We start from the raw sequence: 13,918 nt of genomic DNA, 5'->3' as shown, positions 1-13,918 counted from the left end.
CTGATTTAAAATTATGACACAATTTTTTGCAATTTGTAAATTTATGTTGCTATTAACATATCTCTATTACCCCATAGTACATTTTATGAGTAATAAAGTATTTTTTTAAAGATTTATTTATTTATTTATTTGACAGAGATACAGAGACAGCAAGAGAGGGAACACAAGCAGGGGGAGTGGGAGAGGGAGAAGCAGGCTTCCCGGCTGCGCAGGGAGCCCAATGTGGGGCTTGATCCCAGGACTCTGGGATCATGACCTGAGCCGAAGGCCGATGCTTAACAACTGAGCCACTGAGGTGCTCCAGTAATAAAATATTTTTAAGGAAAAATGGATCATATTGTAGTACCCTTAACTGCACCTTTCCTTCTTACTTTCTGAATAAGGGATGCCACATTTTCAATTTTTACTGGGCCCCGCAAATTATATAGCTGGACTTGGTTACATGCTTATACCAAGCGCGTATGAGTGAAGCTGGGTTTCTACCTTGGGAAGAAGGGTTTCGTAAAGCGAGAAATCAGCAAGTCAGGAATGACAGAATATCGGTACCCCACCCGCTTCACTGGCTGCCAAGCCACTAACCATATTTATTTTCCCTCTTCCTTTGGGTAATCCCAGCAAAGTCTGAAAGAGGATTAGATTCAGTGCATTAATCCCAACATTCTAAGGAAAGATCAGCAAATTCCAATGGCCAGTATGGTGCATCAAAGTAAAGGAGCTCTCCCCTACCTCTGTGAGGGGTGGTTTCCCTAACTACACGTGACCCCTGGGTGCTAACTCAGCTGTCTCAGTGCCTCTAAGCACCTGCCTGCCTCCTAGGAGCTATTTTAGTTCTTTGGTGCTTTCCTAATGCTGTATAATGCACAGAATGGATAAACTGCAAATATTTACCTTTCTCAAAAGTATTGACTTAAAAAGATTATTCATTTAGTCTCATGCCATTTTTATTTTCACTGAACAACTATGAGTGATTCTAAAATTCTCCTCTGCAAATATCCTGAAAAGAGAGGAAGAAGAAGTTGTTCTGAATTGAGGAATATATTTGATCCTGTAAATCAGAAAGCTTCCCTGCAAGACTTGGCAAAGATGCATTTGCTGTCAGTGTTGGGGTCTTGCTTTCTTATGCCCCAAAGGACACCATGAACACTTGTGTGGATGGCCAGTTTCCTCAAACAAATCTCCTTGTGTCCCATTCCTGCTCCCAAGATAGACCACCAAGCTGCCTGGGCAAGAATGGTGGCTTGCCACCAAAGAAGAATCACCAGTCTGGCTCTCCTGGAAAGAGACGACTGAAACACAATTTGTTAGTGTTTCAGAGAGAGCGGATGCCAATTTCTTAAGTTTTGAGATAAGAACCCTGTGCCCAGGAGGCTGCCTTGTTGGTTGGAGGGAGAACTGGGGTCTCCCGAGGCCTGATGCAGAGCTCTTCAGCTTCCTCTCCACGTGGCTCCATCACTGTCAAGACCAAAGAAACGGGTGTCCAGGGGCAGCCATTGAGTGGGCATAGAATGCCTATTAATCCTAGTATGTGACTTCTCGGTCCAGAGCCTTCACAGCAGGGAACACAGTGAAGGAAAGGTCAAGACTGGAATACAGCTGTTTAGATTTGCAGCTGGAATGTTGGAGTGAGATGGAACAGGAAGAGAGGTCAGAAAATTGGCTCAGGCAGGGATCGCGGAAGTAAGAAAGTGAGTGTGCATGTCATTTCTGTGTAAGGTATCTGACTTTAGCACCCCAGAATCTGTGTGTGTGTGTGTATGTGTGTGTGTGTGTGTGTGTGTGTGTGTATGTGTGTAGCATATCATTTAAGAGTGACAGTTGTGGGACCAATTCCCACCTCTACCACTTACTAGTTGTGCATTTGGCAAATTAAGTCATGTCATCTCTCTAGGCCTCAGTTTCCATAGTTCTAAAGTAGGGAGAATTTTCGTAATTACTTCGTAAGGACATTGTGAGCATTAAATGAGATTATCTATGCAAAGCACTTGGAACAGTGCCTGGCTATTCATAAGTGACCCATAAATGTGTGCGTTATCACATCAGAAAACATCTATGACCCATACTTTTTAGGCTGATGATTTTCTGGGACCCTGCCCACCAGGTATGCTTCTCACCTGTATACAAAACTAACACCTTCCATATAGACTGCATGTCAGCACTTTTGTGCCCAGAAAGGGACAAGTTCACCTAACAGGCCTACTCCTCTGTGGGGTGAAGCCCGGTCCTCTAACCCCCACCTCAAACCTGCTTCTGACGTGATCAGATGTCTACCAACCACAGCTTCTATCCCCATCCCTACATAAAATCATAGTCTCCTTCCCTCACTAAGAACTTTTGTGTCTGAATTTTCCTATGAAATACATGAGATCTTAGAACTTATTCCTTGTAGTAGATCTTTCATTAAGGACAAAACAAAACCCTTTTGCATGACTAGAACAAGATCACCACATTGAATAGAAGATTTTTATTCATTATATTTAAAAAAAACCACTTTGCTCCTTGTTCCTTCTTTCAAATCACTTTATGGGCCTCTGGAATTCCCTGGCCTTTGTGCCTTGGTGACCACAGCTATTGAAATGTTTCTAACTAAGCCAGGCAGTTCTGAACTGACTGGGCACCCAGAGTTCCGCCCTTCTGAGGTTCCAGAGTGGGTGGAATATCAGCAGGTCAGAGGATCTGGGGCTCTGTGGTTTCAGGAAAGATTCTAGCCCAAGCAAGTTTGAACTAATCCGTAAAACAAGAAACCCAGAGGCAACAAACACCCACATCGAAAAATGGAAGAGGACTCTGTGGTGGCTGGAGAAACTGCATACTCTCCGCAGGGGCTGCGGCAGCAAGGGCTGCTATCTGGCTGTAGGTCACTGGGACCTGCCTGGACTGGGGCAAAGGAGGCTGTTTAGTGAGGACTATGTTCAGGCACCCCCGGAGGGGCCATATCTCGGTCCCTACAGGACTTGTGCCTCCCACTGATCATTGTTCATGCAGGGCAACATCACTGAGAGGGACTGTGTGTCCTTAGTAGCTTCTGGGCTCAGGGCAAGTTTCTGGTAGGTCTAGAAATGTGGGTAGAGTAGGGTAAATCATGGGTTTGGGGTAATTGTGGTGGCCAGGACCTGTCCTTATGGTGTGGTATGGCTTCCTCTGAAGACTGGCCGGGTCCCAGGCTAAGGGAACTTGACTGTAGATTGTGACATTCTGGATTGATAATTTAGTGATATTGTTGCCTATCCTTTTAGTAATTTGCTCCCTCACTCGCCGACACACTCATCCAACATCTGCTGCACATCTACCATGAGCCAGACCCGTGCTGAGTGACAGAGGGATGGAGAGGAGGAGACAGAGCTTCTGTCTCCAAATGGTTGCATATCTACAGGTGAGAAATCTTTAGTTACGGGGTTGTGATGGTTAATTTTATGTGTCAGCTTAGCTAGGCCACAGTAACTAGGTATTTGGTCAAACATTATTCGGATGTTTCTGTGAAAGTCTTTTTTAGATGAGATTAAGATTTAAGTCAGTAGACATTGAGTAAAACAGGTTAGCCTCCATAATGTGAGTGGGGCACATTCAGTCAGTTGAAGGCCTTACTAGAAAAAGACTGACCTCTGAATAAGACAGAATTCAACCAGCAAACTGCCTTTGGACTCAAACTGCAGCATCAACTCTTCTCTGGGTCTCCAGCCCACTGCTCACCCTAAAGAGTTTGGACTTGCTGGCTTCCTTAATCATCACATGAGCTGATTCCTTACAACAAATCAATCTCTCTCACTCATTCTGTTTCTGTTTCTCTGGACACCCTGACCAATACAGTCTCCATTTTATTGCCCTCTTCATGACTTTTGCATTTCATAAACGATATTTATTCATTTATTTATTTATTTTTCTGATGGTAAAATGCACACTGTGGCAAACAGGCAATACGAACAAAGAGCGTCAAGATGGCCGTGGTGAGCGTCTTGCTGAAAGCCCTTCTTTTTCCTATGCATATAGTGGCATGTATACCCAACAAAATTGGAATCATGGGTCTTTATCCTGTCTTTTTTTTTTAAATAACATTAATTGTAAGCATTTTAAAAAATGTCATTAAAATATATGGAACTATGTTTAGGGCCTGCCTACTAGTCTGTTTTAGTTGGAAATTTAGGTTGTTTCCCATTTTTTGTTATTATAAATAGTTCGGCTAGGAAAGTTTTCGTACATAAATTTATGTCTGCCTCTCTGATTATTTCCTTAGGGAAGATTCCAGGAAGGGGAACTACTAAGAATTCTGGCCTCGTAAATGAGAGAATTATGAAAAATGGAAGGGGAAAATGCAATAAATTAAATTAATTGGGTGGCTCAGCTCATTTTAACTGAGAAAATAAGAAACACCTGACCTCCTCCGGGGCCAAACTCACGTTACTTAGGGAGACCAGGAGGCATGATAGAAAGAGCACTGGATTGGGATCCAGAGCTTGAGTTCTGGGTCCACTTCATTTCTCTTGACAGCCAGGAGCTCCTGGACCTCACGCTCTGACATGTTCTGCTCCCAGTTCTTCGTGTAAAAAGTGGAGATACAGTAAGTGCCCTACCAACTTTGCAAGAGATCCCGAAGAGCCATTGGTGGAATGTGTGTGAACCACTCCTTCACCCACCTGGCCTTTCCTCTCCCTTTAGAGCTAGGTGGGACACTGCTTCTTCTGTGAAGTCTTTCCAAGAAGAAATCAGAAGCTTCTACCCTACCACTTGCTCTAAGCTTTTTTTCTAACATATATGATGTTGAATTATAATGATTTGCTCACATTTCTCTTCCTCCAGTGGCCCCTGAGTCCGAGTTTTGTTAATCTTTTCTCCCCACTTGTGCTTAGTATAGTGCAAGGCCTGCAGGAGATGCCCAATGAATGTTGACCAAAGAAATTGTCAAGTACTCAACGAATATATCACCCACAAGCATTTACTAGGCACCAGATATGTGTCTCTGAACTCAAGGCACTCACTTTACAGTAGAATAAATGTAAACTCATTGAAGGTAGCATTTGCCAAGTGCCCAGTTGGTTGTGCAGATACAAGACATCGCAGGAGCTTGGAGCAGAGCAGGGAACCAAGGCTGAGGGCTGTGGAGGTCAGAGAAGCCTTCTTGGCCCAGACCTGGGCCTCAGAGACACATTGGCCCTAGACAAGGGAGAATAAAAGATGTTATCCCAGAAGGGGGAGTTGTGTCATCAAGGTGGTCCCGTGTCGCTCCATAGTCTGGTATGCAGTAGGACATCCACGGAAACGTGCTGAGTGAGTGAATGAAGAAGACAGTGCAACACGATACATTCTGAGAACAAGATGGCCAGGTGTACCTTCCCAAAGAGGCTGTTTATTTTGTCTGTACAAAAATACCATGTTGCCCAATAAATATTAATGGATTGTCTAATCACCTCATCGGTTTCCAAATACAGGTATAAATGCTGTTTAGCTAGATTTCCTTGGTGCTGTGCACAAAATTACAAGCCCGTGTACTTACATGTGCTCGCCTACCTCACTCCACATGCCACCCTGGATCTTCACCAGACCCGTGTCAAGGGATGGGGTACTGCTCTGTCAGTTCAGCCTCCATGAGCAAGTGACATGCAACTCCACGGTGACCTGCTTAAGTCACTGTTCTTTCAGACAGATTTTTTTTTAAAAAGACACTCTGTCTGTTCTGTTTCAGCTGACATGGCCCAACCTTTCATTTGTGTAAGTCATATTGCTTGCCAAAGACCAAGATTTGGGAGTTGTGGGGGTTTAACACAAAGTCATCAGTAAATTGCCAAATAATCATGGGGGATCATATATTTTGCCTCCCAGCATCTTACTTTAGGAAAGAGATTCAAACTTGTCTTTAAAAATGATGGGTCACGGGCACCTGGGTGGCTCAGTTGGTTAAGCGACTGCCTTCGGCTCAGGTCATGATCCCGGAATCCTGGGATCGAGTCCCACATCGGGCTCCCTGCTCAGTAAGGGAGCCTGCTTCTCCCTCTGACCCTCCCCCCTCTCATGTACTCTCTCTCTCTCATTCTCTCTCTCTCAAATAAATAAATAAATCTTTTAAAAAAATAAAAATAAAAATGATGGGTCACAGGGGCACCTGGGTGGCACAGTCTGTTAAGCATCTGACTCTTGGTTTCTGCTCAGGTCATGATCTCAGGGTCGTGAGATCAAGCCCTGAGTCAGGCTCAGTGAGGCCTCTACTTGAGATTCTCTCTCCCTCTCCCTCTGCCCCTCCTGCTCCTGCTCTCTCTCTCAAATAAATAAATCTTTAAAAAAAGATGGGTCAGTCACAGAGAGACATTTTTCAGTTAACATTAGGTTCAGCTGTGAATAACAGATACCCACTCACCCCCTTCCAAAAAAAAAATTGAAACAAGATAGAAGTTTAATTCTTTCTTGCACATAAGAAGTTCAGAGCCAGGTCATCTGGGGTTTGTTGGTTGACTCCATTGTTGCCAGATACACAAAACCCATCTTGTCTTACCCTCACCTTCCCTAGGATGCAGCCTGCGTCCTCACACTTGAGGTGACAGTTGCATTATCGGCCGTCTTAGCCACTTTCCAAACAACAGGACGAGAGAAGAGAGGGAAGAGAGAGGGTGCAAGTCCTCCCTATTACAGAACTTACAGAACTTTCTGGAAATCCCACACAACACTCCTGCTTAACATCTCATTGGCCAGAACTTTGATGGCCACAGCTAACTGAAAGGGAAAATGAGACACGTCATCCTCTAGCTGGGGATCAGCATGCTCCGCTAAAAACCCAGCCTCAGTTTGTTTGAAAGAGAAGGAGAAGATGCATGTTTGATGGGCAGAGAAAATGCAATCTGTTTTCTGAATTCTAGGTTCTAAGGTTTCAGAGATGCTAAATCCAAAGCTGGTAGTCCTGGTTAGAGCCCTGACATGTCTAGGACCATAGTGTGTATGTATATATACATGGTACTAATATTTGAATAGACACCTTTTGTTTTGCAAATTCAACAATGTTTAATTGGCTTGCAAACACTCAGACCTTCTGTTTGTCACGAAAATAGAGATGATACACCTGTTATATTTTCAGATTCAATTATTTTAGCTTTTTTTATTGTGAAACATACATACAGGGAAAATGCTTAAAGTAATGTAACTTACTTTGAAATAGAGCTTTCAAGGGCTTCTACATCATCGTTTCACTTGATCTTCTCCACAGCTCTGTGAGGAAGGAAGGGGAGCCTTCAAGGTACCATCACCCACATTTCAGAAGTGAGGAAATACGGCAGAGGTCTTTCCCAGGGCTAAGAGCCAATGGTGGGTCCAGAACTTGAACTCGTGTCTTCCGCCCTCAGAGCCCACTGTTGCCTTTCTCAGGGACTACAGAAATCTTGCAAAATTTGGCAGAGACAGAAAGAGGTGTAACTTTCTGGAAAATTATTGCATTTAAAAACGACCAGAAGGGACTAGTGGTCCCTGGGGATATTTAAACATAAGATAACCTGAGAGTGGTGGTGTAAATGCGGCATGAATTACAGCTTGAAATAAACAGTGTCTATCGAGAGGAACGTGCAAAACTGTTCTCAAAGATTTAAGATTTTACTATAAATGAAATGGGGGGGAAGGACACATCTTTGGCAACTCTTTCTCCTTGTCACTATTTTTGGTTCCCTGTCTGAAGAAAGTTTTGAAGATTTCCTTGTAAGGACAAGAGAAAAAAAATTATGCCGTGACCTCATGACCTTAGTAGAAGCAACCCTGAGTGAATATTCTTCTCTAGCAGTTGGAAAGAATTGGTAGCGGACTGTAAAATCTTCCCACCCACCCACAAATGGCATAAACTGATGAAATAAGTTCAACAATCTCAAAAAGTGGTCTCTGGGAATCATTAACTTCTCCATTTCAGATATGGAATGTCCCCCAGGATTTGAATAAAGGGTGCATCCCAGGAAAGAAGCAGCCTTTCTTCCTTAAGTAGGCATTGGATCTGAGCCTTTATAAGAGATGTTTGGTGATATATATTCAGTTCTCATAAACTCTCTCATTTATGGAATTTCTTCTAGATGGTGGAAAGAAACAATAAAGCGAATGTCTCGCTCCCGTGTATTTGGAGATTAGTTGTAATTGTGTGAACAAGTTGCTGAGCAATAAGGAATAAAGAGCTATTCTTCCCTCACAAAGGAATGCCGAGCTTACCCAGCTCATTTATTTATTAAACACACACTTAAATAACATTTATTGAGTGCCAAGTAGGGATTTTACAAATACGAACTCATTTACTACTCCTAACCACCTTCTCAGGGAGAGATTATTTTATTAGTGAGGAAACTGAGGCACACACATTTTAGTTAATTGGCCCAAAGTCAAAGAGCTTGTACGTGGACCCAGGACTCATGCCCTGGACCACCATGTAGCTCTCATCTTCCTGTATACGGAAGTCCAAGAAGGATGTCTGTTTGACAATAGGATCACTTGGGGACACAGGTTATAATAAGATACTTATTAGATTAGCACCTTGTATAGTACATGACTAAAAAGAAAACTCCATTTCTCTCACTACTACTACTATTGCTATGTCTGACACAAACATGTGGGGTTTTCCCCTCACGGCCCGTAGGGCGAAGTATGGGGGAGGTACAGAGCTTCCATGGCCTCTCCAGATGCTCCACTCTTCTGGCACTTCCATGTGGTCACCAGCTCTGAAGCTCCCTGAACCCCCTCAGGGAGGATTTTTTACAGAAGCTTCATTACATAGGCACAATTAATTAAGCCATTGACCATTAGTGGTTAACTTCAACTCCAGGCCCTCCACCCTCCCTGGAGGTGGACTGGGGAGGGGGCCACTGAAAGTTCCAACTCTCTAATTATAAGTTTGGTTCCTTTGGAAACCAGCTCCCAACCTTAGGGACTTTCTAAAAGTCACCTCATTCATATAAACTCAGGTGGCTTGAAAGGGCTTGTAATGAATAAGAAAAGTCGGTGTTTTTTATCTTTATTGAGCCAGAACAATTTCAGGAACTGGGAACAGAAACCAAATCTTAAAACAAAAGGTGCTCCTTTCATCTGTATTGCTCTGGGACTGTTTTAGGAGCCAGGAATGAAGATCAAAAAATATATATCTCTTATTACATTACAGTATTACGATGGCAGAGTACTCCGTGCTCTACGGAAGGAAGGAAGGAAGGAAGGAAGGAAGGAAGGGAGGGAGGGAGGAAGGAAGAAAGGAAGGAAGGGAGGGAGGAAGGAAGGGAGGGAGGAAGGAAGAAAGGCAGGAAGGCAGGAAGGAAGGAAGGCAGGGAGGGAGTAAGGAAGAAAGGAAGGAAGGGAGGAAGGAAGGAAGGAAGGGGAGGAAGGAAGGAAGGAAGGGAGGAAGGAAGGGAGGGAGGGGAGGAAGGAAGAAAGGAAGGAAGGGAGGAAGGAAGGAAGGAAGGGAGGGAGGAAGAAAGGAAGGAAGGGAGGAAGGAAGGAAGGAAGGGAGGAAGGAAGGAAGGAAGGAAGGGAGGGAGGAAGGAAGGAAGGGAGGAAGGAAGAAAGGAAGGAAGGGAGGAAGGAAGGAAGGAAGGAAGGGAGGAAGGAAGGAAGGAAGGGAGGAAGGAAGAAAGGAAGGAAGGGAGGAAGGAAGGAAGGAAGGAAGGAAGGAAGGAAGGGAGGGAGGAAGGAAGAAAGGGAGGAAGGGAGGAAGGAAGGAAGGAAGGGAGGAAGGAAGAAAGGAAGGAAGGGAGGAAGGAAGGAAGGAAGGGAGGAAGGAAGAAAGGAAGGAAGGGAGGAAGGAAAGAAGCGGGAGAGGAAGGGAGGGAGGGAGGGAGGGTGTGGGGAGAGGCTGATTTGGGCATTTCGTCAAAAGGATCATGCTGCTAAGGATGAAGCTATATCTGATCATCAATTTCCTCATCTCCTTCATAGGATTATCACAGCTAACATGACTTCATTATGGTTTATTTATAAATATACATCCAAATCAGCTTAATGCATGTCAAAGCACTTTAAAAAACAAATTGATATGTACATGGAGTACTTTTGTTATTATTATGATCAAGCCAATCTCCTGTTTTTGTTTTCAATTTTTCCTTATTCCACCCTTCATTTGACTTTGGGGTGAAAAAAAAAAAGAAGACTCAAGAAACTAAAATTCTCATGTTCTCCAGAAGTCATTGGAGCTAGCTATTAATCTTTTTCCCTTTGGCTGAACATTCCAAATATTACACCACTTCCCCAAATGCAAAACATTCATTATTATAATGACACCTTCATGAAGGAAACATTTTCTGAATGGCATTCATCCAAAATCTTAAAGTACACTAATCTTCAAATGCTTGAGGATGTTTTATTGGCTTGCAAACATTCAGACCTTCTGTTTGTCATGAAAATAGAGATGATACACCTTATGATTATCTGTTATCTGCACCAGCAGAGCTTCCTTACACGGAGCTTCATTTTTTAAGCCCCTTTCATATTAGTCAGTTCTCAATCGCAGAGCAAGGTCTCATCCCCTTTGAGGTGTCTACTGCCTCCTTTTTCCCTCTCCTTGGGCGAGTTTTTTTTTTTTTTTTGAGATTTTATTTATTTATTTGAGACAGAGAGAGAGAGAGCAAGAGGAAGTGCACACAAGTCGGGGAAGGGGCAGAGGGAGAGGGAGAAGCAGACTCCTTACCAAGCAGGGAGCCCGATGTGGGGTTTGATCCCAGGACCTTGAGATCATGACCTGAGTTGAAGGCAGGCACCTAACCCCAACTGAGCCACACAGGTGCCCCCCTGGGTGAGTTTCAACTGCAGGCCTTAGGGCCATATTGGAGCAGGGGCTGGGACTGAGGGAGGGCTGTCTGAATCTGTGAAAGAACACAGGTTTTCTACGGAGTCTATGTTCAAAGTCAAATATAACTTTTGGGCTTATCTCTTTCTGTTTGTTTCATCCCCATTTCTGTTCTGTTCTCTCGGCTTGGATAATTGAGATTTAATATTTTAAATTCCCCCTCATCCATTCATTCCTCAATCTGTTCCAACCAGAATTCCACCCCCATCACTTTACCGAAGCTGTTCTCAGTTGCCTAAGCCAATGGACGTGTTTTCAGATCCTGGAGATCCAGAGACAAATAACCAGCCCCTGACCTCGAAGATGGTATCCACCCCTGGGGAAGAGACAAGCAGTATATGACACAGTAAAGGCTTTGGCAGGTGTTTTGGGGACTATGAAGGGCATCTACTGACCCATCTGCGTATCTGAGATTGGTGGGCAAGTTCTCTTTACACTTCTTTTGGTTTCTAGAATAATACATCTTGATTTTCCTTTCTCTGGTCATTCCCTCTCAATCATTTTTCATGGCTCCATTTCCTCTATTCATCCCTTACCTATTGGTATTCCTCAAGGGTCTAGACCAAGGCTTCTATTCTTATTCCAAAGGCTTTCCTAAGACAATGTCGTCCATATTTCTGACTTAATGTGTTACAATAAGTTAGTGACTTCCACGTTCCCATTTTCTAATTGTACCTCCCTCTTTAGCTGCAGATTTATTTGTCTATCACTCACTTGGATATCCTACAGATATCTCAAACCCAGCAAGTCCAAATCTGAGCCATCATCAGGAAACTTCTTCTCTTCCTGTTTCCTATTTCAGTGAGTGGTACCACCAGCTACCCATCCCCGTCAGATTGGAAACCTGGGCATCATCCTTGGCTCTTCCATCTTCTCATACCCTCAGCCTCCAAATCCCACCAATTCTGCCTCCTCACTGCCACCATCATGGTTCACCTTCAATTGACCTTCCATACTGTGGCTAAGATCTTCCGAAACACAAATCTGCTTGTATTACTCCCCTGTTTAAATGATTTCAAGGGTTGCTCATTGGCGCAGAATAAATCCTAACTGCTAGCGTTGCAGTAAAGGCTCTTAATTACTTGTTCCCTGCCCACCGTCCTGAGAAGCCGAGGCTCCCTTCACCACACTTGATTCATTCAGTTACAAATTACTTTGCACCTTTTTCTCCTCACTCCTGAATACTCAGCTCAAGCACTTAGCATTTGGGAGTGCCTTCTTGTGCTAGGATACTGGTGACTGCTTATTTCCAAGGCTGGCTCATAGTCACACTTCCTCCCTCAGCAGATGTGCCTGTCTTCCAGTTGGCTTGAAATTTGGCAACTGCCACAGGTCATGGTCAGGGCTCGGACTTTGGAGTCAGACAGACTGGGGGCGGCGGGGGGGGGGGGGGGGGCTCAGATCCTGGATTTGCTGTATAACTTCACCTCCTGGGAAAATGGGAATAGTAACACTCATTAGGTGATTGAGGAGATTCACTGAGACAATAAATGCAAAGTATGTAGTGTAGATTAAGTGTCTAATAAGTTGCAGCTAATAGTTTATTAGTCCTGCTCCCAAACCTTGGAAATCTATCAGACATCTTAAAAATCTATTAATTCCAGGAGAGAATGGTGAGCCCGAGCCCTTCCCTTCTACTGAAGAGCAGAGATATGAGAAATGCAGCTGGGCTCTGTTTATTTTTCCTAAAGCCACTTCCAACTGAATAGCCTATCATTCGCATAGCTGGGGCTGTTCTTCTCATGGATATAAACACACTGCAGGAAGCCTGCCCCCCAGCCTGGGCCTGCTGGTCTCTCAGATGGTCACTGCAACCCAGATGAGCCATGCCACACAGAATCAGAGTCCTGCTTCATACAGATTTCCTAGATGAGCACGTAGATGTCCCCTTTTACCTGTGCTCATAATAACTGGGCTGTCACCCGGCCGTGCATCTTGGAGAGAAGTGATTTCATTTTGGGTACAATGATGCAATTAGACAGTGAATGTGGACCACCCCCCCTCCATGCTGTAACATTTCTCTTAAATGCCCTGTTATTAGCAGCCGAGTCATAAATGGAAAATAACCTTCAACTCTTCCTTAAGAGGAAAGGGGAAAATATTACTGAAATAGAAAAATGATCAAGGAGCAGTGTCAAATTGTTCCCAATGCTTGGGAATTTCAGATTGTGGTAAAGTAGAGGATATTTGTATTATTTTTTACACTTAAAAAGTTAAAAAGCAAATGCAGACTATAAGAATTTGAAAGAAGCTTCTATCCAGTGTTAAATTAATTAAACAAGGAGGCCATTTGTCAGAGGTGATTCTGATGCCCTGTCGGCTGGTCTAGTAAGCAAACCCAAATCTAAGCCTATTAATGCCTCAACCTTAGAAAAAAAAAAACACTAAGGACAACCAGTCACAAAAAGTTAATTAGGCTTTTGTTGTGGCCAAATACTTTCTTTGCTTCCAAAGGTTCTCTGTCTTTCCTGTGGCTCCTGCCCACCCAGGGCCCTAACCACTTCTGGTTTGGCACTGTCTGATTTGAGTCAATAAATGATCAAATAAATTCTTAAAAATTTCAATATGCCTCAGTTTATCTTTTAACACTAGAAGCAATATAAGACAGGACCTCCAGCAGTGTTGTTTAGAAAGCAGGATCCATGAAAATAGTGTGTGGTTGAAGAAGGGATAATATACTTTCAAAAATACTGGACTTATTGTATTTGGGTTTGAATTGGCCACAGAACTTTCTTATTTTCATTATGTATTACAAAATTGGCATAGAGAAAAACTGGACCCAGGGGCCCCGAATGATTTTCTTTAGTGAATTTCACACAATTTATATAATGATGAATCAGATTAACAGCTCATTTACAAACAAAACAAACCAAGCAACAAATCAAAAGCAAACTCATAAATACAGAGAACAGCCTGGTGGTTACCAGAGAGGACGGCAGTTAGGGGTGGGCAAAATGGGTAAAGGGGCTCAATTGTATGGTGGTGGGTGGTAACTAGACTTATGATGGTGATCACTTTGTAGTGTATACAAACATCGAATTTTAATGTACGCCTGGAACTTATATAACGTTAGACATCAATTTTACCTCAACACCAACAAAAACAAAAAAGAGAGAGAGAGAGAGAAACCAATTATTCTGCATT

The sequence above is a fragment of the Zalophus californianus genome, chromosome 4 (genome assembly GCF_009762305.2).
Source record: "Zalophus californianus isolate mZalCal1 chromosome 4, mZalCal1.pri.v2, whole genome shotgun sequence".
Classification (NCBI taxonomy): Eukaryota; Metazoa; Chordata; class Mammalia; order Carnivora; family Otariidae; genus Zalophus; species Zalophus californianus.
Note: the sequence above shows the minus strand (reverse complement) of the source record.